Source organism: Fukomys damarensis, unplaced genomic scaffold (assembly GCF_012274545.1).
Source record: "Fukomys damarensis isolate Sample0158 unplaced genomic scaffold, DMR_v1.0_HiC HiC_scaffold_10, whole genome shotgun sequence".
NCBI classification, from domain to species: Eukaryota; Metazoa; Chordata; class Mammalia; order Rodentia; family Bathyergidae; genus Fukomys; species Fukomys damarensis.
The window spans coordinates 20,063,228-20,084,058 of NW_022900922.1; positions in this window are offsets into that span (position 1 = coordinate 20,063,228).

Genomic DNA, 20,831 nt, shown 5'->3' on the forward strand with positions numbered 1-20,831 from the left:
GAAACCCAGTTTTTCCAGCACCATTTATTAAAAAGGCTCTCTTTCCTCCAGAGAGGGCATTTCACTCCTTTGTCAAAGATGAGGTGGTTGAGTGTTTCTGGAGTTGTTTCTGTATCTCTTAATCTGTTCCACTAGTTCTCAGGGCTGTTTCTTTGCCAGTGCCATGCTGTTTTTTTGCTTTTGTTTTTGTTTCTTATCACAGTAGCTTTGGAGTATAGCTTCAAGTTGGGGATTGTGATAGCCCCTACCTTGTCTTTATTGCCTAGAATTGCTTTTGCTATTCTAGATCTCTTCTTGTTCCAAATGAATTTTTGGATTTTTTCTCAAGGTCCATGAAGTGTGCTGCTGGGATTTCAATTTGGATTGCATTGAATCTATATAGCAGTTTTGGAAGTGTGGCATTTCCATTATGTTGGTTCTTTCTACCCAGGAGCAAGAGATGTCTCTCCATTTTCTGACACCCTCTTCAATCTCTTTTTTCAGAATGCTGTAGTTTTCAGAGTAGAGGTCTTTGGTTTCTTTCATTAAATTGACTCCTAGGTATTTCAATTTTTGGGATGCTATTGTGAAAGGAATTGTTTGCCACATTTCTTTCTCAGGGAGTTTGTGTACAGTAAAGCTATTGATTTATGTGTGTTGGCTTTGTATCCAACTATTTTATTGAATGTTATTATGTCTAAATGTCTCTATTATGTCTACTTTATTATGTCAAAAAACTTTTGGTGGAGTTCTTGGGATCTTCTATATAAAGTATCATGTCATCTGCAAATAATGACAGTTTGACTTCTTCATTTCCTATCTTTATTCCTTTTATTTCTTTCTCTTGTCTAATTGCTGTGGATAATGTTTCCAAAACTATACTGAACAGAAGTGATGATAGTGGACACCCTTGTCTTGTGCTTGATTTTAGTGTGAAGAATTTCAGTTTTGACTGGCTGTTAGTTTTTTATAGATAGCTTTTATCAGATTGAGGTAGATCCATTTATTCCAGTATTTTGTAGGGTTTTTATCATGAATTCATGTTGGATTTTTTTGAACACTTTTTCTGCATCTGTTGAGATGATCATATGGTTTTTGTCCTTGGCTCTGTTAATATGGTATATTACGTTTATTGATTTGTGTATGTTGTGCCAATACCTAATCAAATAAATTGATGTTTTTAGTATTCACAATTAAGCACTGATTCTTTTTTCTGAAAGTTCTCAATGCATATTTAGTAATTTTTAGTTAAAAATTCAAGTAGAAATTTTATTTATGCATTTGATGTGTTATTATGAATAGCATTGTTTTAAAGTTTAGTTCTTGGTGACTTAGTACAAATATATAGATGTAATTTTTTACATTAACTTTGTGTCATGTAATACTGGTAAATTCACCTACTAGCACTAACAGTTTGTTTTTATATTATATTTTTCACATGACCTGTTTAGGAATACAATATTGAATAAAACTGGAGTTAATCACTCTACCTGAGAGAAGCTTTGCATCAACCAATAAACATAGACTTAACAAAAGATATCTGGCTGATTCTTTATCAAAGTGATGAAGTTTCCTTCTGTTTATAAATTGCAGAGGATTTTCAGTACAAGTAAATACTGAATTTATCAAATGTTTGTTCCCCATGTGTTAAAATTATCTTATTTACCCTTTATTCTATTACTATAGTAAATTACATTGACTGACTTTAATTTGACTCCACATACTTAGAACAAACTCTACCAGATTATGAGAGCCTAGTATTTTTAATGACTTTTAGGTTTGACTTGTTAATGCTTTGCTTAGAATTTTTGTATCTATATTCATAAGGGGTAGATTTAATGAAAGCCAAATTAGTGAATCATATTACATGTAAATGGACTAAGCACACTTTAAAAGATAAAGGTTGCCTAAAATCATAAACTTCTACTTTCATGAGACAAAAATTCTTTGGCATACTTACATTGTAAGTTTCTCTCACCTCAAGTAATAAGAGTAGTAATTTTACTGCAAGATCTCCTATCACCTAAGCAAATAGAAGTCAGTTTAAATTATCTCCAGATGTACCAAGTTTCTGTGGTGTCATTCAGCTATATTTCCATTCCAAAGATAGAGAGGACTCTTTTTTTTTTTTTTTTTTTGCATTTCAAGGTTTTCTAAATCTGTCTGTATTCCAGTTTATGTTCTTCTACTTTCCATTATGAGTACATGTACACCTAAGTTTATTATCTGTTAAGAATTCGTTCTACCCTTTCTATGTGTTTTAGTCTGTTTTCTGTTGGTATAGCTGCATGCCACGGTCAGAGTAATTTTAAAGAATAAAGATTGATTCAGCTCATGATTCTGAAAGCCGGGAGGTTCAAAAGCTGCATCTGGTGAGGTGGTCTTGCTGTTGAGGCCTCTCGAAGACTTCAAGGCTGGGTGGGACATCACACGGCAAAATAGTGTCCTCAAGCCTCTCTTCTTCTTGCAAAGCCACAGTGTCTTTGAATTAAGCCTCCATTATTATGGATTCATTTAAAGTTAAATGCTTCCCAGAAATGTCACCTCCATATACTACAGGTACCCACTTTGATTCCCTCGTGATGGGAATAAAAGTTAAACACACGTTTTTGTGGGATCATGCAAACCGTAGTGGTATATAAACTACTTAGTACACACAACAAAACGTGTACAAACCGTAGTGGTATATAAACTACTTAGTACACACAACAAAACGTGTACTTTTGCCTCAGTAACTTTGCTTATTTTATTCTACTCTAATTTGATCATGTGCTCATTATTAAGCCATGTTCCTCCTGAAACTGAAAGTATAAATTTAATTCTGTCTTTATTTTTAAAATAAACTTATTAAACTCAGGTATCACTGATTTCCATAAATACTCTTTCAATCAATTCTTGAAATACCAAACTATAGGCATATTTTCATATTTGTTTCATGATACTTCATACTTACTATCATCCCTCTTATGAGCTTTTAAGTGTAATTTGCTCAACAAAATTATATCTGCTTCAATATTCAAAATAATATGAAATATATATATGTACGCATATGTGCTTATATATACATATATGGGGATATATATATTATGTATGTATATATATATAATGTATATATATAATATGGAGCCCTCAAATATATTTTAAAACACAGGGAAAGTTAAGTAGGATGAACTAGCTTGTTGTGGTGATAGTTACTATCTTAAATAGTGGGATTAGGTGATCACTCTTTTTTTTACTTTTGTGCATTTTCTGCTTTTCATAATGTTTCTGTTATTTTTAAATGTAATAAAATACTAGACTGTATTATCTGCATCTCAAGTTTTCTCCTCTATAAAAATAGAGTTTATTTTGTTTTATAGAGATATCATAAAGATTAAGTTAGTTAATATATAAAAAGCATATATGACAATGTTATAAATATAAATGCTCAATAAATGTTAGCCTTGATTATTATTTATAGTATACATAGCAGATAGATGCATAAATACATATATACATAATTGATAGGCTCAAAGTAAATAGCATCTAACACTAACAGTCATCATTAGATTATGGAATTTTTCTTAATATTTATGTAACATTTTATTATTTCTACAAAAACATTTATTGATTCCTCAATTAGAAAGAAGTATATTATTTCAAAATGTAAGAAGTACCTTTTAAGAAAAACCATGAACCACCTTTTTCTCTTAGATATTTTATTTTGTTTGCCTGAATTGTTGTAATATATATTAGGAACACCTTTTTAAAAGGTAGATACTAAAATAGAAAAGAGGAAATAATATACACATGGAGATTTGTTTTTTATTTCTATAACTTTGTCCTTAGGCGTAAGATTTATCTTTTTAAGTGATCTATGTTAGTTACCTCCTTGATTAATTAGGTCTGTGGGTACAATAAACTCTTTTTCTAATACTTCTTAATGTACACTGGTTTAAAAAAAGGCCTGTATGAAATATAACACACATATTAAATTCACCATTTTCAATTTAATTTCTGGATTAAAGGAAAATTCAGAAAACTACCAGTAGAGTACTGGAACTACTTTGGTCTTGAAGTTATTATTTTTTATGGAATTACATCAAACAGAATGAGAGAAGGACATGCCTGCTGTGTACACTCAAGAAAGAAACTGGATCCCAAATGGGCTTGCTTCATTCAGTGATAAGCTGAGGTCCACACCAAAGCCTGAGGTAACTCTTTTGACTCTGTCTCAGCACCAGAAAAAGGTCTTCTACATGGACATTGTAAAGAGTCAAAGATAAGTATAAACATGGGATACAAGAAAGAGTGTAGGTAGAGCACGTGCTAAGCCCAGAAAAAAAAACTCCATAAATCTTACAAAGACCACATGTTATAATTTGTTGTGTTCCTTTTTTTATTGTGTTTCATCAATCAATTTCCAGAAAATGACAACCTCAAGAGATATGGCACTCATTTGACCAGTATTACGTTGCTGTAATGTTATGGTTGCATCTGAAATGTCCTCCAAGAGCTCATGTGTTGAAGGGTGATCTCACAGGTGGGCAACTGGGAGGTGACTGGATCATGAGGCTTTCATCAGGCTCTGACATCAATGGATTAGGCCATTGATGGATTGATAGCTTAATAAATACTGGGAGTTTGGTGGAAACTTTAGGAGATGAAGCTTCCTTGAGGAATTAGGGGTTATGCCCTTGAAGGGTGTATTTTGTCAGCAACCACTTCCTCTTTCTTACCTTGTCTACCATGCAGTAGAAAGCTGTGCTTCACTATGTACTCCCACCATGATGCTCTCCCTCCCCACAGGCCCTGACACAATAAAGCCAAATGACCATGGACTGAAACTCTGAAAATATAAGGCCAAATAAATTTTTCTTCCATCAAATGAATTTTCCTCAGGTATTGTGGTCCCAGTGATGGAAAGCTAATACAAATAAATATATGAATGTATGCTTTATCTCATTAAGGCTTGTAATAGCATCCATTTTGAGCTACTAGATTCTCATTCAACCTTCAACAATTACAAGGTTCCAGAAAATAACTTACAAGGTGAACTAACAACCTGCATCAATATTACTCTTTTTTACCCAAGGATTCCTGTCTGCAAAAGTCATAAAGATGACAGACAAATGACTTAAGCTTTAGCAATGACCGCTGTTATATACAGTTAGAGTCAGGCAGTGATGAAGGGCATCAGAGAGAAAGACGGAAGTGCTTCCTGGGGGATGTGTCTGAGGGCACAGAAAGGTCCAGCAGACTTTATTCAGTAAGGACTGCTGAGTCAGGACATACGCCACTGTGCTGATTCTCACAGCCTAGTTTCTACCTAACGAAGCAGTGTGAACCTCAAAAATGTGTGAAGGAAGGAGCATCATTTTTAAGAGTTATTTTTAAAATTACCATTATAGAATACAATGTTTCCCAAAAGGTTTCTCTAAACCATAGATAAAGGTATAAAGCAAGAATATAGCCTAACTTCAACTCCAAAAAAGGTCAGCAGTGCACTGGCAACAAGCAGCACTGGTGAATCACAGGAGGAGCTGCTAACAGCACAGAATAGGAAGTGACCAGAAGAGGAGGAGCGAAGGCCATGAAAGTAGGCTGGACATGTTCCAAGGTGCATCTCAGGCAGCCCTTAGGTAATACCTTGAGATGTTATAGCTCGGGAGAATGTGTGTGTGTGTGTGTGTGTGTGTGTGTGTGTGTGTGTTTCTGCATGTGTGCATGGTGTGTGTGTGTCTATGCTCGTGTGTGTTGATAAAGGTGCAGTATAGCGCAAAAACTGCCAAATATTGATTGTATTAGGTGACTTGTAAAACTTAGCTTGTCCTCAAAGTTTTCCTAGTTTGTCACTTACATATTCTAGGTACTACAAAAATTCCTTTGTAAACATTATTTATTTGACTTAAAAACTAGAAAAATTATCAAAATTATCAGTGGAAATGTACTCTCTTGACTGTGTAAGATGAATAGAAATTCTAGAGATCTTCTGGATAGCCAGGTCTCTAATTAAAATTGATAGAGTCTACATTTCAAAATTTAGGAAGATAGATTTGATGTTGTGCTTTTATAAAGTTAAAGTTTTCTTCATGAGAAAAAAATTCCATCAGTATTATATCTAAGCTTATAGGAAAAAATATATATCTGTACTATCTTAAACAAATTCCCTCCATGAAAATTAAACCAGGTATCACTATAAATTAATATGATGCCAGGAAATGTCAGATTAAAAGGCCTATTTTATTTCACAAAAAAATTACAAATAAGCCAAAATATCCCAGCTTTTATTAAATCAAGATGTCATACTTACCCATTAACTAAATTAAAGGTACATCTTGATCTTCTTTTCGAAGTTATTCAACTTCCTCAGAAGTTACCATGAATCGATAGAGATAAAGTCAAGCCCTTAGTGCTTGAATTCAAACAAGGACTCCATGTATATCTGTCAGAGTCCTGCTGTCCAATTCTCTTTGGCTGTTTGGCTCGAAGAGTTTATTTTTTTCCAGTAACAATTAGATTGCGAGACACATTAACCAGCCCCTCTCTTTTCTTATTTTAAGTGCAGTTCTACTCCCCTATAATAGTTCACTAACAGCTACACGTTTAAAAAGCATTCAATCTTTTACACTTAAAACTGATCAGATTTGACAGAGGCAAACATGACACTGAGGTGACTGGATCTCCAGCTACTAATGCTTCATGTGAGTGGCAGCTTGGCAATGCCTTAGTCTCCAGACAGAAAAGCAGCATCAGAACATTTTGAAAGACAAGAAATCTTTCAAACCAAACTACCATTATAAATTCCATTTTGCATTATGCTCTTGAAAATGGTTTAGATTTTTTTTTCTGTTTGACAGAAGGCTTTCTCCAGCCCATGTTTGTATGTGTGTTTCGTTGGTTGATTTGGTTTCATAGTACAAAGCCTTAGATTTCATTGGCTCATATCTCTCACCACCTGTTTTAGCACATGAGGTATTTCACATATACAGATCATTTTACATTTTTAGTAGTATAACATGCTTTCAAAAAATATACAGACATCCAAAATATAGAGCTAATACACACTTCATCTAATATACTACTAACAACACCTTTTAAAACATCAACTTTTAAAATCCTTTTGGCTCATTAATTGAATAAATCTCTGATTTTCTGAGATACTCTATCCATTCTTACTTAGTTCACTGGCCTGAATATTCAGGGCTGGACTATAATTCTTTAAATATCAAAAATGCATTTATTTAGTTTACTGTAAAAGTAAAAAAAATCATTGTGGTCTTGTGATGGAAACTTCCTCTCTTCTTTATTCACAACAGAAAAATACCCTATCGAATATTTATTTTGGAAATTCTAGAAGAAAAACAAACATGAAATATATGTGAGCTTATAAGATGATCTTTTTTTTTTTTTTTAGTTTTATGACCTTGCGAATGCAGACTGGGCTTCCTGGGGAATAAGTGCAATAAAGAGATGGAGCATTTTATTACATCATTCTTTCGTTTCTAGGTTTTTCTTCTAATTGAGTTTGATTCTCCCCTTTAGGAAAAGGAGCTATTCTATGAAAAGGCTCTAGGCATTGACTTAGAACCAGTTTCGGTTCTGAGGATGAAATGAAAGCTTTGAGAGTTACTGAAAGAGCAGAGCTCTAGCTGGCCATTTGGAGTTGAATAAATGGAAGATGTTGGGAGTAAACAGAGTCCTCTCTAGGGCTCCTTAGAGTTGAATGTATTTTTCTGAGGCTTAACACTTACAAGATAGAGAATAATGATTTGTATATCTACCAAGTTAGAATTAAGAACAATGGGTTATCTTAATTATCTAAATCACTGTGGGATTGTGACAATGGAGGGGCATTATAGTTGTGATGATTCCAAGGCTTTATCGTCAGAACCTTGTAGGATTGGTGGGATGCCTAATTGCCTGCCTAATCAGCTCATTTTGATTCCTAACAAAATACTTAAAAGTATCTCAGCACTTAGATTTCCTGGATTTGCCTGCCAAATTCATCTGGTCTAAAGTTGGTTAAAGCCAAGTAGATTCCTAAACCTATTTACTTATGTTGTTATATGTCCCCTATATAAAATCATTGATTTTATATTGATTGATCAGAAATTCACAGTAAAGAATATATTTCCTACTTCCAGAATCATTTTGTTCTATTATCGCAAGACCACAGTTTCTGAGTATACTGTAGTTGGATACAAGAGACACAAGAGTTAGAGCAGATAAAGATACTCTCTCTTGTTTTAAAATGTGGCACATTATAGGGAATTTGAAAATACTTGCACCTACTCATGCTAGTTTCCCATTATTTTATCTTCACATCTGTATATCTGAATCTTTGTGTATGGCTGTAGAGCTGGGTTGTGGGCCAAAATGCTGGAATCTTGTTTCCACTTATTTAATTCACTACTTAAAATTAATGGCACATTGTAGTACTAAACTCCAAGGCAACAAAAGGCAATGTGTTGCTAGTCTGCATTCAAATGTAACTTGCCAGTTCAGTCCTTTGCTGGGCGTACTTCCTGTGCCTGCCCAATGTGAACACATTTAGTCATTTGTCATCGGATTCCAAATTTAACTGAGTTAACATATTTTATTTAATCTTCCCCAAAGGAAATATATTGAACTTTACTAAAATAGCAGAGCTTTTTTGGGTAAAGAGGTTTCACAATAAATCATACACATACAGCTAGCACTTTAATATCCTGCACATATGTAAGAAAAACAACTGCCAATGTAGTTTAAAGTATAATGAAACATGGGCTCCCTCCCATGTGTGAGTACTAGGATATCTGTTTTCTTGCTCTGTCTTTTTGAAAAAAGGTAAATTGTCTCTTTCATTTTGATATACCATTTTTAATAGTTATTTAAGTACAGTGTAAATGCATTTTTGTTCTTTCAAAATGTATTGGAAATAGACATTTCTTATCTCAAGAAGGGACATATGTTGAAAGCATGTATTTAGTAGATATGTAAGAACAACCCTGCACACTCATGATTGAACGTAAGAAGGAAAAGACAGTGGTGAGTATTGGCCTAAAGGGGGAAATGCACCTAAATATATTCATTCCACTGAATAACTTGAGTATAGTACTTAACGACAAATTTGGGACTAAGTTTTGTAATAGGTGTTTGTTTTGAAAGTGTCTAATAATTTTACTTTAAAAAAGCTCAGTAAATTCTCAACAGTGAAGAATCCTTGTTTTAAGAAAAGAACTATGAATACATTTTGTGGTGATATAATTCTTACAAATACAAAATAAGCTATGTAAGTAAGGTTTTTTGTTTGTTTGTTTGGTACCAGGGAACGAACTTAGGTCCTTGTTCTTGTGAGGCAGGTGGCAGATCCACTGAGCTAAATCCCCAGCTAGCTATGTAAGTGAAAAATGAATGTTTCATAAGGCAAAGACTCCTGCTCCAGGACAAGTTTACAGAAGAAAAGTTTATAACTCGACCAGTAATTTTGACACTTCAGCATAGAACATGGTTTTATTCAGAATTTAAGTTTTCTTCAAATGAAATAAATTTTTCATTTTCCAAGATAAATATGACATTATTTCTCACAAGAGTTGACTCATACAATTTTCCCATGTATTCCTCCTCATTGATTATTATCAACTCTTAGTTACTTTCCCTAAACTTTAGACATCAAATTTTCATAAATATTCAGGATAAATTGTCAGCTGAGTAAAAATATAGTTGAGATCACTATTAATATTTCAAGTAAAAGATTTTTCTGTTTGAATTTTATGCTATGACCTCTTCTCTACGGTCACGTATTATTTAAATTGTACAGTGCCAAGTTTCTATCATACATATTTTGACAGATTTTTCTTCATTCAGAAAATATTAATAAGTCATTCAACAATTGCATCGTACTTCATTAGGAATATTAGTGGATATAAGATGTGATTCTGTCCTCAACAATCTTACATAAGAATAATAAAAATAGAAGATGTGGGTTATAAGATAAACTCACAAGCACCTTAGCACTCCTTTCCTTGGAAGTATTGCATTGGCTTTGCAATGGAAAGGCTCTTGGCTTTAAGGCCAAAAAAACCATAGTTGGCATCTTGAGTCTGACACTTATCAACCGTATAGCTTTGGGCACCTTGTGTGACATTTTAAGAGCTCTGATTTTCTCATCTGTAATACCGGAATACTAATAATAACTAACTTACAGAGTTATAGTCAGGATTAGAGATAACATACATAATGCACCTAAGTCATGGTGATGGTTGGAAGACAGTTCTCCATGCTAACCTCACGTGTATGCATGGTTCAATCTGAGAAAAGACACTTATAGCCATTGTTTGTATAAGGGGACATTCAAGGGTAATATAGCTAGAGATGTCTACCTCCCTGGAAGCATCCCAGGGTAGCAAAGGTAAAAACCTTCCATTTCCTTTGCTGGAGGAGATTTATTTACATTCCAGGGCTATAAACCTAGAGGGGGCCTTCACTCTCTTCCTGCTCCCAGATAATTACTTACATATCAGAGCAAAGATAGTTTATCTCTCTTGGGGGATGAGAGGACAAGTATGTATGTAGTCAGCAGCCCAAGATCAGAGTCAAAAGTTGTTTTCCTTCTAATGTGGAGGTAGCATAAGGGATTCATCACATCTCCAAGAGATTCATCAATCTCCTAGGATTGGAGCACTGAGGTAACCTGCGCAAGAGTATTGCTTTCGCTGCTGCTCTAGTTGTAAGTGATAAACTTCATTTGTCTCTAATCCAAACAGATTCAATTGGCAGTTGGATAGACAGAAAGACAGATACACTGCAGCAGGTTACATTTTTACTCCCAAGTATAGTAAAATTTCAGACCATTGGTTTTGACTTTAAAATATTTTATTTAGGCATTAATTTCTTGATAAAATTGGTAGTTTCAGTGGTGGCATTGTTATTAAAGAAAGCATGAAAGTATCTGAGATATAATCTTTGAAAGGATGAACGGAATGGAATTCTTTCTAGATGCTGTGGAAAAGCTTTTGGGTATCAAGAATAATACAAACTAGATTGTGCAGGAGATAGTCATTTCTGGCTCATACTAAAAACAAACCTGCTGATTTGGCTAAAGCACAGTTTGTAAAGGAAGAACAGACAGTAATAAAATTATAATAAAGAAGAGTTAGTTAGATTCAGGAGCACCAATTGCCCTTATAAAACAAATAGCTTGGGAGAACATCAAGTAGCAATAGAAAATAAAATCACCTTTTCAGCAAGCAGCAGGACATTCAAAGTTGCAATTTGAAAGTACTAGCATCTATTCAGAAAAACAGAACAGGCCAGAAGACAAACCTCTCTGGTGGCCTAAAAGCAGACACCTGTAGGAGAAACAAGACTGGAAGAGCCAGTGTGGAATAATGCCCAGAGCCTTGTTCCTGTCTCACTATTTTGGCATCTATTTCAAAGAGTCTGAGTTAGTCACAATCTTCTCAGAATACACAGAGTGAACTGTGTTTTAGAATGAACTAAACCCACAACTGTTACCCTAGCAGAGGGTAACCAAGCTTTTCGGACCACACAAGGAGACAGTTCAAATGTATGTAACCAAACCCTAACATAACAACATACAAGTTTAGAAACTACCATTTGCCAGGCTACTACAAAATCTCCCCACTTCAGTCCAGATGCATCAACCCAAAGATGACCTCCATTTTAGAGAGCAGAGGGGCTGCCTCCTGAAACTTTCTTCTTGGTCCTAGAAAATTTCCATTTACCTCTCTTAAACCAAAGGATCACAGGCCTACACACAACTGTAATGAGAAAGAGAGATGTAACATTTTCACTGGGCGTAATGTGCACTAATGAATTTGGGAACTGCCAAGGAAAACAGGGGTATCAGAGAAGCAACATCACAAAGGTGTACCCCTGTCATTCGTTTTGCAGCCATTTCCCTAAAAAACCTCAGATTAAAGTTCAGGGGCTGCCCCAATAAAGAGTGGATAGCTCAAACCAGATTGCCAGTGTGGTGCCCCAGGGTCCCCTGGCCTCTTGACTCAGGGAGTCATCTCCTCTGACTAGCACTGCCTAAAAGGATCTAAGCCAATTGTTTAGCCAGTAGAGCACTCCGCAATCAAGTGAAATTCAAAAAGCAGGCCTGGAGGTCATTACTGTCTTCATTTAGCAATTTAACAAGGTTTGCCTGTGTGTTTTTAACAATCTGCTTCAGATATGAGACATCTCCAAAGATGAAAGGTGAAAAATATCACAGAGAGTTATCAAGGATATGATAAAGATATTAATGAAAGATATTACCATATAGGAAAAGTTTTGGAAGCCAGTGAATTTGAGGTAGACCTGGAAGAATAGCAGAATTTGCTTCCTGTAGACACAGGCACAAGAGAGGGAGAATATTTAAGATGAGGAGAGCAAACACAGAGTGATTCAAAGGCAGAGTTAACTCCTGAAGCACAAGGTATGAAGGGCAACAGAGAAGCAAAAGATCTTTTACTTGTGTGTGAGTCCTAGAGTGTCTGTATCCATGACCCCTCTCCCACTCTACAGTGCCATGTTTCTTACAAGCAGAGTAGAGGTAGAGCTGGCACATGTGCAAGGGTTAAACACCAAAAACGTGGAATGGACGTGCAATGGTAATACTCCACTGACATCCTGCCTCCAGACTGCCCTGGGCATGGGAGAAAGTGTACATTGCCTCCCAGGAGTAGTTCAGATCCTGGGGCTGGAGTAGAAGCCACCCTCGGGCTATTCTCTCTCAGCCTCAAGCAGACTTACCTCCCCATTGCCAACTTATATCCCACTCCTAACAGTACTGAAAGAATTGAAGCCCAACAAATATTTTGGCTGTTAATATAGCTAGCTCTATAGCTGTGGACATTGTGAAAGCTTCAATAAAACATTTATTGGGCACATAATGAAATTTAATTATGTTTTAAACAAAACATAACTGTGTACACAAAACCACCATGAACCCTTTGGATAAATTTAGACATGGGTCAGACTCTATAAAATCTGTTAATCTTCTTTGGCAAGCCTCAAGTTTGATTAAAATGCTATTTTTACTAAACTACTATAAAATAAAGCTTCAGAACACTAGAGAAGCAGATGAAAATTGAGTCTAGCTTAAATTCGATTGTGTACTGAAAATTCACACAATCTGAACAGAAGGCTAGAACATATTTGAATGTTTAATTGAGCCAAATCACATCATGGGAAAGCTTTTTGCTTGTTAGATATTTTTTATTCCTTTGAATTCTCAAGACAAAGTATCACAAAGTCAATTGCAAAGAAAATTTTAAAATATGATGCCCAGTTTTCCTATGCTACTTACTTTTCCGTCCCACACATAAGACTTTATTCCAGCTAAAACTACAGACAGGTAAAAGTGTCTCAGGCTTAATTCCGTGCTGTTCATCTAATATTGAAGAGCTCTTCGAAAGCCTAGATTACTTTCATTCTCTCAGTAAGGGTTCAAGAATTCAATCAATTCAGAATCTGGCATGGTCAATGTCCATTCTCTTTCTGGAGGCCTCTCTTCAAGAGATCTTCTTTTAAGGCCCTGCTCTAAATCTCAGGGTGTAAAAGAAATTTCATGTTGGAAGCTCAGTAGGCCCCAGGCACAAGATGCAACGACCCTGCTTTTTTATGTTCACACCCTGCTTCTTTTCAATGTAACTCTCCAATCTTAGCGATACCTTCTTGAATTTGACTTCTGCCCTTTTGTTTTCAATACTTGACTTTTGGCTTTGTTCTCTTGTTCTTGGTCCAGTCACTCTAGAAAACTGAGACAAGTCCCCATCACTACTGACAATCATCCTTTTCCCCAAGGATCTGTAATGAAAGAACAGACTTTTGTCCTATGCATATTTGTATATAAGCATACGTGAGGTCACATGTATAAATACATGAAAAAATGAAAATGATATGCAAGTAGAAATAAACACCATAATACACAAAATACATAAAATATATGCAGATGTTTTTATATTTCATGATCCATGCATTACTTGTTCATTTCTTCCTTCATCTTTTTCTGAAAATGAAATGTCTTTTAACAGCAAATCCTTTATTCCAGATATTAAACCCTGTATTATAGGAATATTTTTTTAATCTGAAAATCATTTTTTAACTTTGCAGAATTTTTGACTCAGGGTTTGGTTTTTTTTCCACATTTTTCCTTTACAACTTTTGCATCTTGTATCTCGATAAGTCCATGTCTGTGAGCATATTCTCCTATATTTTATTTTGTAACGTTCATAGTTTTGTTATTTCACATGTACAGCTCTAGAATGTCAGTTAAGATTCTAACTTCTTTATAAAGGACATAATGCTGTAAAATCCGTCATGTTTTTCTCATGGATTTAATATTCTAATGTAGCAAACTACATAGATTCTCCACTGGATACTAATCTTTTGCCGTGCCATCTTTATGCCAAAATGACAGGGTTTAAAGTCCCTTCTTTGACGTGTTCTGTTGTTAACACGTAGAAGGTGCCTGTCCCAACCTCCCACCACCACCATTGCCTTCACCACTGTACTTTCTCTACCTTGTCTTACCTATTCTTGCCTCGTTTTATCCAAATGAAATTTTACTATCAACCAGTAAAATAACAAAAATAAACCTACAGAGCTATTAGTTGAGCTTCTTTTATTAAAATATTAACTTGGGGAGAATTCATCTAGAAATATACCACATATAATCTAATATTTCTAGTGGACCTATAAATACCATATTCTAAACCCAAAAGCTACTGTACAGACCCTAGGCTTATGGAGGTTAATGAGCACATGTGACCAAACTTGCAAAGAAAAGAAATCACTTATATTTCTGTACTATTTCATTTCGTTATTTGATCACAGTTCTTTTACAGATCTGATTTCATCGCGATCTGGCAACAGGAAAGATATATGATGATTTCCATGTTAAGAATGTGAAAATTGTTGTCAGCAACATTTGGTGGAATTACCTAAGTTTAATGTTGTTTAGTCATACACTTTCCCCACTCCACTAACCTGTGAGAGCACGCTCTTAAGATATCATCAGAATAATATGCTTTTTATTGAAGAGCTAGACCAGCCACTATTGAGGGATAAGATGTGCAATCCACAAAATACTATCCGTAAAAGTCACAGGATATTTGATCTGAAAGGACTTTTGGAAATTATTGAGTAGCATTTCTTTGATTTTTAGCTGAAGAATTTGAAGCTAAGAGAAGCGAGGCCTTTTCCTAGATTGCCAAGTTTATTGGTGATTGCATAGCATAGGATTCATTTATAAGCACATGCTCTGGGTGTCATCTACTGGCAAATCTTCCTTCTGAAAGCTGTCATGCTAAAATAAAATATTCATGCCAGAAACTCAGAACCTGAGTGAGGGTTTCCCTGAGACGTCGAAGTAGTGAGTGAGACTCCTACACTTGCGTTCCCTAGATATGCATTGTTCATTTGGGAAGTTCTTTCCAGGTATTAACATTAGCATCCACTGTCTCTCCACTGTCACCAGGACGGATACTGTTCGGCTAAACTCAGTCTAAAGTGGCATAGTTCCAATGTACTTCATTTTAATTTTAAGAAACATAAATCATAGCATGTTTTCTACCTGCGAGTAGAATACAAAGTCTAAAAATAAGACATTATTTTTGCTCTTTGACTTTACTCTGATTATAAAGTGTGGCATCTGAGGTGAGATTAATGGCTAAACGTTTTAACCACAGGTTCTATTAGGACCCCCCACCTTTGGCTCTTAAGTGTCTAGGAAAGTGTCACACTAGGAATTAGTGAGGTGGTCCTGAAGTCACCATCTAATCTAAACTTTGTCTTTTTTCCAATCCCGAAATAGTCAAATTTAGTCTAGTTACTGCTTCTCAAAATTACCTAACATCATAGCTCTTTTAAATATTTCTGTAGACTATGAAACCAAAAAATAGTGCTACTTTATCTCCCACACATTTTCTTACAATCTCTAATGAGTCTTACTTTATAAAATGAAATTAATACCATCCAAGTAATGGGTGGTTATTCCATTGCTGTTTTACCAATCTGTTCTCCCACCTTGTGAATACCAAAAAGATGTATTTAACAGAAGTTTCAGCTTGAAGTTAACACTTGGTCTGTTTTTTTTGTTTTGTTTTGTTTTGCTTTAATCCCCGGTAATCCAATTAAAATTTTTGCCAGGATCCCCAACTTTTCCTCAATTTTCTTTCATTCAGCCCTACTCAGTAGCCTCATTCATGGATAGATCTAATCTAGATGGTTTCAAATGGCCAAAAAATCACAAAATAATCACTTTAGTTCACTGTAAATTCACAATTATTAAATTCCACTGGTGTCTTAATGGAGTTCAGCAATACTTCTTCTGCACAGAGAGATAAGGATCTTATTTATCTCTTAGTGTGTTCTTTGCTGCTTCTAACACCCTCCTCATATATTTAACTTTTTGCCACTCTCTCACTCATAGTAAACAGTCTTATTTAGGAAAAAATTAAGTGATATCTCCCCATTGCTTCCCACAGGCCATACTGTGTTCTCACATATTTCACAGTGGAAAAATGCCCTGTCCTTTTACAAGTCCAAATATTTCACCCGTATTCTGGTTCCTTCAACTTGAAATTGCAGCACATAAGTCTATATATTATTGTACCTTCTTCTCTGCATGTCATTCTCCATTGCTAGCTCCCTGCAGGAAGCAACCTTGCCTGTCTTGCTCACTATCATGTTTGTATCGGCATGGGAAAAGAAACAGGACACAAAATAAGTGCTTAATAATGTGGAAGGTGGGAAGAAATCCATAACTAGTTATAAAAGCTGCATAATTTAATTCAGTGAGAGGGGAAACAATGAGAACCAAGACCTGTCATGTAAAGGTACAAGATCCCAAGGATGACTGCAGCTGTACTGTATACCTAAAATGTACCAATAAACTCAATGAGAGGAAAAAAAAAACTTAATTTAGTGAGTAGTTATATTTTCTAAGAATCAGTCAACATTCTCAGCACCTTTAAACTTGGGTGAAGTGCAAGTCCCCAGCTTGTGTGGATCCCCTTGTCCACAGTGACAGACAACAATGTTCTTATCTTTTATGCCTTTTGCATTGTTCACACGGTTTATTGGCTTTGATCCTCCCTGGTTGCCTTGCCTCACAGTTCTGGCTTGATCCACACTTGCCATCTACTATGGACTTGTCATACAATAAGTCTGTAATTTGGACTCATCTACTTGGTAAGCCCATTATACACCAAAGCAGGGACTGACTCAGACTTATGCTCCACTTCACTAATCTGTATTTCTAAAAAAAAAAAAAAAAAATTGAAAAGATACAGATGAAAACATGCAGTACAGGAGAAAAATCAAGAGTAGCAACATACCAAATAAGAAAATCCTGGGGATCTGAGGGCTGTTTGGCTTTGCAACCAGGAGAGGAGGGTACTTGGTGGCTATTCAGAGAATATAAATGCAAGAAGATGGCTTATATGCTACTCTTTCTCCCTTTCTTTAGACCATTACATTAGGAATTCATTGATGTTTCATCCTGAGATGTCCATAGGAACAGACACAGTAGTCCCACTATATCTATGGGAGATAAACTCCAAGACCCCCAGTGGATGCTCAGTGTTTCAGATAGTACCCAACCTGCCTATATACTTTGCTTTCGTTTCCTCTGTACCCTGAAGTATTGCCTTATAGAGCCGGAGTTTATGCATCCTTCTTCATTTTATGCTCTGGTGCTTCCTCTCATCACTGCCCTTGCAATCACATCACCACTCTTGTGCTTTGGGGTCCATTTTTAAGTAAAATAAGAGTAACCTGAACATAAGCACTCAGATGCCTTGACAGTCGATATAACTGAGATGGCTACTAAGTGACTAAAAGTTGGAAAGTGCTTACAGCAGGTGTCCACTGGACAAAGGGCTGATTTACATCCCAAAAGACACAGAGACAACATGAGATTGCTTCATGCTATTCAGAAAGTCATGCAATTCAAAACTTGTGAATTCCTTATTTTTGCAATTTTCCATTCAATATCTTCAGATTGCAGTTGTTAACAAATAACTGAAACTGCGTGAAGTGAAATCACAGGTAGAGGGGACTGATACTGGATACAGACAATGCAAAGCCCTCCTGCAGTAAGGAGCTGAAACAAGAGGCAGAAAATGATCAGCATCCAACACATCCTCCTCTGCTCTCCTCTTCTGAGCCCTTAGTACTGAGGGAATTAGAATCTTCTCCAATCTCTTCTTTCCTGAGCATTTCACGGAACAGTACTTAGTGAGATGAAATGAAATTGGAATAGTTAATTTCATTTTGTCTGCCCTGGGGAGCTCTACCCTAGAGCTCATTCATTTCTCTTCACTTGATCTTAGCCAAAAGGCCAAGAAGTGATCATTTCTCTTATGTCTGACCTAGGTATAAAAACTTAGTTCATTTCTCAATTTTTATTACTAAACAACAAAATAGATGATAACATGGCGAAATACATGTTTAAGAAATAATCAAATTTTGCAAACGCTGGATATGAACTACAAATTGGACTAGGGTCCAAAGAGCTATTCTGTCATTAGCTAATTCTTTCCAATTCTCTAGGGACCCAGAAAGTTATTCTGGAGTAGCCCATTCTTGTCTGGCCACCATGCAAAAGAAGTACAAGGTATGGTATATAGAAGTGAGAGTGATTGTGGACCATCAGAAATTATACACAAATCCCATGAAAGATGGCTTCTCTTCAGAGATCTGGAGTAAATATTAAAAAAAAAAAAAAAACACCGTATATGAAAGAACCTCCAAAATATGGACAAGTCAACCAAGGACAGAACTCCTAAACTCAAATCTTACCCAGCCCCACACTACTAAATGAAGGGAATATTTCTCCCAAGAAATATGGTTGTTTTGCAAAGACAATAGACTAAAATAATAATTTTTTAAAATTCTATCTTGATGTAGATAGGGAGGTGTAGAGGGGTTGAAGGGAGGGCAGGGGAATGGGGAAAATATAAGAACCAAGATGGGTTATGTAAAGATGCAAATTTTCAATGATGAATGTCATTATATTATATTCCTTAAATGTACCAATAAAATTAATTATAAAAATTCTGTCTTGAGAACCCAGACATTAAACCAAAAAACACTGGTAGAAGGAGAAAGGATATAACTATAGATAAGATGATGGAGTTAACAAATGGCAATACCTCAGATTAGTTTCACAAAAGACCAAATGGTTTTGCATGTGATATTGTGAATTTCTCTCTTGTGAGACTTAATGAAAAGATATATAGAGCACTAAAGGTATTGCTTTTTTAAAAGATACACACATTATGAAAACAACACATATAATGAAAAGTATGCAAAATGCATGTATAAATGTGTAGGTAAGTACTACAAAAATCAAGAAATATAATATTATCCTCCAAAACTCCTTCCTCACCAATCTAATTTTCCGCCCTGTGAAAGTGAAAGATAATCAGTAACTTGATTTTTCTACCAGAATGTTATGACTTTACTACTTAAACATGTCTCTGTATACATTATAGTTAGGACTTTTTATAATTATACAGCATTTATTCCTTTTTGTCCATTTTTTTTGGCTCAAAGTTTGTGTGGATAAAAATCCATTTGGCTGTTGTTTACAACTGCAGGTCAATCATTTTCATTAACTCATAACTCATTCATTCTCCTATTGATGATATTAAGGTTGTTTCTACTTGGCAAGCATTTGGAAAATCTTTCATAATTTTTTATTCCTACCTCCTGCTTTATATATTCATGCATTTCTTTAGAACATATACCTCAAATTAGAATTGCTGGGATATATAAAACTACCTCTATATAACTAAAATACTAGAAAACTTTTCTAAATCAACTTTCCACAAAGCCTCATTCTTACGTTATGGTTATAGGCCATTTCAATAATCCTTTTCGTGAGCTGCCTATTCAAAACATGGCTCCATCTTTCTACTGAATTACATGTTTTGTTGAGCGTCTGCAGTATAAGTGGTAGAAAGACATCTGTTATGGTTTGGACCTGCAATCTTCTGCAAAGACTCACACGTTGAAGGTTTGTGCTTCAGTGCAGCAATATTCAGTGGTGCAAGCAAAAGAAGTATTTTAGAGTGCTGAGCTCATTAACACTGAAATCCACTGATGAGTTCATAGCCAAGTGTCATAAATTCGGCTGCACTTAGTCAGAGGAAAGAGATAATGGGGGTGTGCTTCAGAAGGGTGAATCTTGTCCCTTCCTCCCGCACTCTTTTTGCTTCCTGGCTGCTTTGAGGTGAGCAATCTTCCCCTTGACATACTCCCACTGTGATGCTTTGTCCTGGTTTAGGGACAAAGTGATGGAGTTAATGGTCCATGGACTGAAACCTCTGAAACAACGAGCCCAAAACGCTCCTCTGCAGTGCTATTCTCAAATATTTTGTCACAGGGACAGAAAGCTAACAAAGAATCTAATATCCCTGATCTATCTGATTCAGATAGTCTTGTTACACTTCCAAATAAGCAACAAAATATCTTTTGATAGAAGCCAAATAATTGCATTCATTAACATAGATAATTAATGATTCTGTGTTTAAAAATATTGTAAGTTCTCGAGCAAAATATGTTAGGATATAAATATGCACATGTAAGAGAAACTAATTATTATTTTTACTCATGGATTATGGAAGCAATCACAAGTCTTGTAGAACATAAAGGAGCAATTATTGAATGTTCTTCGCATGCCAAACATGGCTAGTTGTCTAGGTGTGAATTTCATATGTCAGTGCTAAGTATGTGCAGGTTTTCACTTAAAAGTTAATTTTGCAGATATAATTGTGTAAACCCCTTTGAATTCATTTGAGTTTTAATTTAAACAAGGCTTGAAAGCTAATTTAGATTCACTGATGTGAGTGAAGTTGGCATCCATATAGCAA